Raw genomic sequence first — 6648 nt, forward strand, 5'->3', positions numbered from 1 at the left:
GACCAAAAACTCGCTGTGGTGGAAGTTGCCGAGAAATCCGCGAGGAATGTTTTAAACAGCGGGAAAATAAGAATTGGTTGGCTAGTGTGTAGGATGCAAATCCGGGCCGCCCAAACCAAATATTGCAGATGTTTGGATTATGGGCACACATTTGACCTGACAGAAGGGCAACATGCCATAAATGCGGTCAGGCAGGCCATAAAGCGAACACCTGCAATGAAAAGGAAAGCTGCGTTCTATGCAGGGACCGTGGCGCAACTGATGAGAGCGTTGGGCACACTGCGGGATCGGAGCGGTGTCCAGTTTTCAGAGCAGAACTGGAAAGAGCTAGGACACGGTCAACATGATTCGCATCCTACAAATCAACATCCAGCGGAATGCCACCGCTTACGAGTTGCTAGCGCAGTTCGCTATGGAGACCAAAGCTGATTTAGTACTCATCAGTGAGCAGTACCAAAACAAGGGCCCAGTTTCATGGCACCCAGACATATCAGCTACCGCTGCCATCTGGATACGGGACGGCATCCTCCTTAGGGTTCTTACCCAAGGCCGAGGGGACTGCTTTGTCTGGATTCGGTGTTCAGGGATAACGTTTTTTAGTGTCTATCTTACGCCGAATGAGACGATGCCGGACTGTCGTCGGAGGCTTGATGCTTTGAAGGAAACTATCTTAAGCACGGATGAGCGGATCCTGGTCGGGGGTGACTTCAATGCTAGGGCATTTCAATGAGGCAAGCCTCACACAGATTCCAGAGAAAAACGAATTCTGGAAATGGCGGCGAGAACAGGACTGGTAGTCCTAAACACGGGATCCCCCCCAACATTCCGGCGCCCGGGATGCGAAGGAAGCATTCCAGACGTAACCTTCACGTCGGAATCACTGGTGTCGCTGGTGGAAGGGTGGCGAGTTCTGGAAGATTTATCGGCAAGTGACCACCAATACATTGCTTTCGAAGTGGTGGATACAAACTCTCGGTGTGCGCCACCCCGGCGGTCTTTCTGTGCATGGAACGTCGCGAAATGTGAACACCGGGAAGTTTGTTGAAACTCTGGGAATAGGTGGGGCCGCGCTGGAGGGTACTCCTGGGGGCGGTGGCGCCGCAGCTGACACTGTCGTAAATTCAGTTATGCACCTCATAACGGCGGTCTGCGGAGCCTCCCTGCCCAAGAAGACATCGAGGCGCGGCAAACCTTCGATGTATTGGTGGACAGTGGAAATCGCAGAGTTCCAGAAGGAGCGGCATAGGTTCCCCCGCTTAACACAACATCTAGGCGACCGGGAGGATGCATGTACCATAATGATGGAGTACAAATCCCAAAAAAAAACCAAAAGGAGACTCCGCAGCGCAATAAACAAGAGCAAAGCTCGCTGCTGGCAAGATCTGGTCGATGAGGTGAATGGAGATCCGTGGTAATCCGAAAAATCGGGGCTCTGTGGAAACCATGTTCACTTAAAGCCGAGCAGATGAACCGAATTGTAAGGGCACTCTTCCCTGCGCACCCCGTAGGGGATGATGGCGTCGACGTGAAGAGCGCAGAGGACTGTCCACTTTTCTCCATAAGAAAGTTGGAACAGGCAGTCCTCTTCATGAAAAGCAAGAAAGCACGAGGACCAGATGGTATTCCAGCAGAGTTATACAAACTGGTATTCCAACACCGGCCAGATCTACTGCTCGGCACATTCCACGCTTGCCAGAAAGAGGGCACTTTCCCTGCTTGTTGGAAGTTGTGTTGGAAGGTTGCGAGACCTGCGCTGATCTATAAAGGGAAAGGCGACCCCGAATTGCCGTCTTCATACCGCCCACTATGTATGCTTGACACTGCTGGGAAAGTGCTCGACAAGCTCAAGCGATACGCGCTGCAGGAGATTTATTTCCCCGGCAGTTTGGTTTTAGAGTAGGGAGATGGACAATTGATGCTATCATGCAAGTCGTGGACGCCGTTCGACGAGCAGAGGCACATAGCCGCCAAACTCGGCGTGTAGTGCTTCTCGTAACACTTGACGTCAGAAACGCCTTTAATTCCCTAAGACGGAAAGACATTCTAGGCACACTAGACTTCTTTTTCTTCTTCTTTTTCTTCAGCCTTTGTCCCGTTCACAAGCGGGGTCGGCTCGTCGGGATCGGCTTCGCCATTTGGCTCTATCGAATGCCTGATCTGGGTGCAATCTCGAGGCTTTCAAATCCCCATCGAGCGTATCAAGCCACCGCTGCTTAGGTCTGCCTTTTGGTCGTTTACCATCGACTTCGATGTTCAGACCAATCTTGGCAAGTGAATTCTCGTTTGCACGAACTGCGTGACCATACCATCGAAGGCGCCTCTCTCGCAACTTTTCCACGATCGATGCAACTCCATAACGATCGCGGATATCCTCATTTCGGATGTGATCTAAACGTGTGACGCCACTCGTCCAACGTAGCATCTTCGTCTCCATTACCGCAAGACGCCGTTCATTGCTTTTATGGTCGGCCAACACTCAGAACCATAGAGAGCGACTGGACAAACGACATTGCAGGAAATTTTAGATTTGAGACTTTCGTTGATATGTCGATCACAAAGAACACCAGTAGTGGAACGCCGCTTCATACAGGTTGCGTTAATGCGTGAAACAATTTCATAACGCAGTTCTCCATTGGCTGATAGCGTTGATCCGAGGTATCTAAATCGCTCAGTTCTGGGCAGATCACTGCCGCTGACAGTAATTGTGCCTGTTTCATGGGGATCGGTCGTCAAAAATTCAGTTTTGTTTAAATTCAATTTGAGACCGTCTTGCATGGGGCGATCTTTCCATTTCTGGACAAGTTGCTCGAGATCATTTTTGCTATCAGATGCTAGGAAAGAATCATCTGCATAAAGCAGTATGTATGACCCTGGACGTTAGATATCCCGTGTGAACGTGTCCATAACAAGAACAAAGAGTAGTGGTGAGAGGGCGCTTCCTTGATGAACTCCAACAGAGACACGAAGCGGTTTTGATACACCCGCCATACTTCGAACTTTACTTTTCGGATCGTGGTAGAGCAATTGAACCCAGCGCACGAGTTCTTCTGGCACGAAGTGTTGTCGTAAAGCATACCAGATGAGTTCGTGTGGTACACGGTCAAACGCTTTCTCTAGATCCAGAAATGCAATGTAAAGAGGGTGATGCTTCTCACGGTGTTTCTCCATGAGTAACCGCGCAGCGTGTATTGCGTCAGTAGTTCCGCAGTTCTTGACAAATCCGGCTTGATTCACGGTTATTTCAACGATTTCACGAATACGGTTGTCAAGAATGCGTTCAAAAATCTTCATGGTATGGGAAAGTAACCAGATCGGACGGTAATTTGAACATTCTGCTGGGCTACCTTTCTGTTTCCATATTGGAACAGTGGTACTTTCTTGCCAGTCAGATGGTGTTCTTCTTTCCTGAATAACCCGGTTAAAGAATTCACTGAGCCACAATATTGGGTCCCAGCTCTTCGCTTTCCAGAGCTCAGATGCGATGTCGTCAGGTCCTGCTGCTTTCCCCGATTTCATTTGTTTTATTGCCTCCTCGACTTCAGTTGCGCTGACTGGTGGAACTGCTCCAAATGTCGGCAATGATTGTGGAAGTGGAGGATGAGCAAATTCTTCAGTTGAAATCTGCTCGAAGTATTCTCGCCATCTATCCGTTGCGGCTCGACGGTTGGTAAGCAAAGTACCGTTCTTATCATTAACACAACAGAAATGTTCGATATCCTGTGTGCGTTCATCACGGCTTTTAGCAAGTCGATAAAGATCTCTCTCGCCATCCCGAGTGTCCAGTTTATCGTAAAGATTTTTGAAATGGTTCGCTCGGGTGACAGCGACCGCTTTCTTTGCTTCCCGGTTGGCATTCTTATAAATTTGCCAATTAGCAAGCGTTTTATCGTCGAGAAATTTGTGGTAGAGGCGTTTCTTTTCACGGACCTTCATTTCAACATCATCATTCCAAAGCCAAGTATCTCGGTTGATGTACCGCTTACCCGGCTTGGTGACCCCGAGGGTTGCAGAGGCCGCTTTGTGGATCGTGTCTTTCATTTGGTTCCATGATTCTTCCACAGTCGTAATGGTTGGCAATTGTATGAGTGAGACCGTTTCTACTTCCTTCTCACCAAATCGCCACGATTTAATGCACGGCGGGCCAGTGCGTTCCTCACGCTGTTTTATCGGTGGCTTAATTCGCAGGACGGCAATCAACGGCCGATGTTGAGGTGCGATGGTCTCATAGGGAACGACTTTGCAATCAGTGACAATGGTAAAATGTTGGCGTCTTATGAGAATATAGTCGATTTGCGTTTTATTGTTCCCACTATAAAATGTGGGAAGATGAGACAATCGTTTGATGAACCATGTATTCATAAGTACAAGGTCATGGGTGTCCGCAAAATCGATTATACGCTCGCCACCTTCATTGCGCGCTCCGAACCCCTTTCCCCCATGACACCTGTTACCGTCTGCCTTTTCACCCACATGACCATTAAGGTCGCCGGCAATGATTATGTAATCGTCAGCAGGCACGTGACAAGTCTTTTCATCGAGAAGTTGCCAGAAGGCATCTTTCTCGGCATCAGGTCGACCTGTCTGTGGTGTATACGCGGTGAAGAAGTGAATAGTGCGATCAGCTGATATAATGGTGAGCTTCATCAGCCGATCATCAAATCGTTCGACTTCTTTAATGGCATCACGGAAACCCTCTGAGATGGCAATGCCAACACCATATTGAGTGTGTGGGTTACCAAAATAGAGAAGCTTGTAGCCATTTTTACCGCGTTCGCGTTCAATGTCGCAGCTTTTGGAACCAGACCATCGGGTTTCTTGCAGAGCGCAGATGTCAATGCGCCTTTTCCGAAGGGCTCTTGCGAGTTCCTCCGTCTTTCCAGTTAGGGTACCAACATTTAGCGTGCAGACACGTATTTGTTTTGTTCGTTGTGTCTAGGCACACTAGACAATACTTCCAATGTGCCGAACTATCTCTTACGGATATTGGGAGACTATCTGAGGAACCTACCTTCTCTATGAAACACTAGAGGGTCAAAGGTGGATGGGGGTCACGTCGGGGGTAGCACCGGGATCCATCCTAGGGCCGGACCTCTGGAACGCTACCTATGACAGTCTACTTGAACTCTACTTGAAGAGTCGCGCCTGGTTGGCTATGCAGATGATGTCGCTTGTTGCTGGACGCACTTTCGAACAGGCGCAAAGCAGACTCGGCATATTGATGTTACGGGTAAGCGGGTGGCGTCTGCGCACCGCACTGTCTCTGAACCGGCCGTGATAGTGATCGCGGGAGTGATCTCCGTTGCCCTTCTTGCTAAGGACTGTTAGACTATATACAAGCGCAAAGGAGATGAGCCAAGGGACGTGGTTGCTCGCGAAGAACGGCAACGCACTCTAGACGAGTAGCTCTCTTGGCAAAATGAAACTAGAGGCAGATGGACTGCACGGCTCATCGGCAACTTAGGTGCGTGGCTGAATCGGAAGCATGATGAGACTGACTATTTCCTCACCTAATTTTTAAGTGGGCATGGAAGTTTTCAGTCTTACCTGCACAAGATTGGAAAGGCACGATCTCCGGATTGTGTGTTTTGCAATGGTGTTGTGGACGACGCCCACCATATTTTTTTTCTTGTGGAAGGTGGGGTGGGGTTCGTCAGCAGCTCTATTTAAACACAGGGGATCTATCTCCAGACAACATTGTCGAAGAGATGCTGAGGACTGCTGACAAATGGAACCGTATTGCCCATTACGTTCGGGCCCTTCTTGTTGCTAAGAAAATAGAATTCGACCGGTGGAGGAGCCAGATGGCAGGGGGTTCCTTGAACTGACAGTTCCCTTCCTCCTCTCCCTTCCCGTTGGTGAAAGGAATTCCCTGATTTGAAGGCTCGGCAAGGCGGGAGAGATCGGGGACTAGCCCGAAGTAATGTGACAAACGGTTCCAGGCTAGCTCTCTGACGATGGGGAGGTGTTTGGTTGGTAGTCCGACGACGTACCGAATCGGGAGTCCGACACTGTGTGCGTAAATGCATTCACCTACAGTACCCAAAAAAAAAACAAAAAAAAATTACCTAGGCGAGTGTCATATTCGACATTCCTAGACGATATTGGATACATAACTCACCTTCTTACCAAGTTTCGTGGCAATTGGTTCAGCCGTTTCCGAGGAAGTTCGGTGTGACAGACAGACAGACAGATAGATAGAAAGACAGATATCGAATCGATTTTAATAAGGTTTTATTTCACACAAAAACACGTAACTGTAATATTTAAGTGTTTTCAAACTTAGTTTATGCATCGGCTGACAAATCACAATTTATGAAGAGAAAACTCAGTAAAACAATTTGAAAAATTTTGTATCGTAAAAACGGTCAAGCATCCGTTCAGTATAATTTCTGGCTTTTTTTCCCCATTTCACCCATTATCAAAGCAATTCCAACCGAAAATAGATGATTATGATTAATTATGACTTCATGAGTACGAGATTATAATCGTTAGCACGATTATCATTACAATAATTTAATCATGGAATTCCTAATCACGTATTTATGATTATGATTTTGCCCAACTCTGCTATCAGCGCACCTTGCGTCCAGTCTTAGCAGTAACTTGATGTCTACAATCCAAGGTCAATGGCAAGTGTATGTTGCCAAC

This window comes from Hermetia illucens, chromosome 6, assembly GCF_905115235.1.
Source record: "Hermetia illucens chromosome 6, iHerIll2.2.curated.20191125, whole genome shotgun sequence".
NCBI lineage: Eukaryota > Metazoa > Arthropoda > Insecta > Diptera > Stratiomyidae > Hermetia > Hermetia illucens.